Here is a 952-nt window from a genome sequence, read left to right on the forward strand (position 1 = left end):
TGGAGCAACATTAGCATTCATTTGGAGTTACGTATTTGGCCATCTGACGAATGTGAGTCAATGTTCACTCTCCATTTAGCTCTGTTTTACGTCTCCACCAACTCTTGAGAGAAAAATTGGCTCTCAAGCTTCTAAATGCTCGGCTGCATTCATCAGGTAGTCGCTAACTTTGTCTGTCTGCAGGTTGGTGCTAGAGGGGTAACGTACAATTGGTTTTTAGAGCTTTTTGGATGAAAACAGCTGTCAGTTGCAGCCAAGAACAACACAATGAGAGTAAACTAAAATGATAGATGTGTGGCGTAAAACATAAAACAATCAGCAGAAAGACGTTAAAATGTTCTGTAGCGTTGGGGAGGTGAAACCTATCTGTTGCTTTGTCACTAAAAAATCACCCTACATAGTCTTTTGCTGGATTGTTGCCATAGTTGCTTTAAATACCAAATGACGCTGGCAAAAAGGATTAGCATTGCTAATATAATAACAATATGTAAGAACTCTAATATTGTAGCCACTAAAAAAGATCTACTGCCTGTACTGCTATTTATGTTTAAAATCCAATAATGTACAGAACCTCATAAAATGGCATTTAACACCATCACGGACCATGTTCCCAGCAGAGGTAAAAACAACTACTGCAAATTTGTTTGTTGTCTCTAAAGTCAAAGAGTGTAATTTGTCACTGTCGTTTGAGTCTAATCACAGTTCCTGTCGTCTTATTCCTCCCTGCCTTTGTTCACTAACATTTTCTGCCATATTCCTTTCATTAGGAGCACATCTGACTCCCATTAAAACTTCCACATGCAGATCCAGGGGCTGGATGGAAAAGTTCTTTTTTTTTTCTCTTCTTCCCTTCTTTTTCATCCAACTGTGGCCGACTCGAGCCTTCGGGAAAGAAAGCAGTATCTGCTTCACAGAAAGTGTTTAAGTTTAGGGAATAGAGTGTTGAAGCAGC

Source organism: Cyclopterus lumpus, chromosome 10 (genome assembly GCF_009769545.1).
Source record: "Cyclopterus lumpus isolate fCycLum1 chromosome 10, fCycLum1.pri, whole genome shotgun sequence".
Taxonomy (NCBI): Eukaryota; Metazoa; Chordata; class Actinopteri; order Perciformes; family Cyclopteridae; genus Cyclopterus; species Cyclopterus lumpus.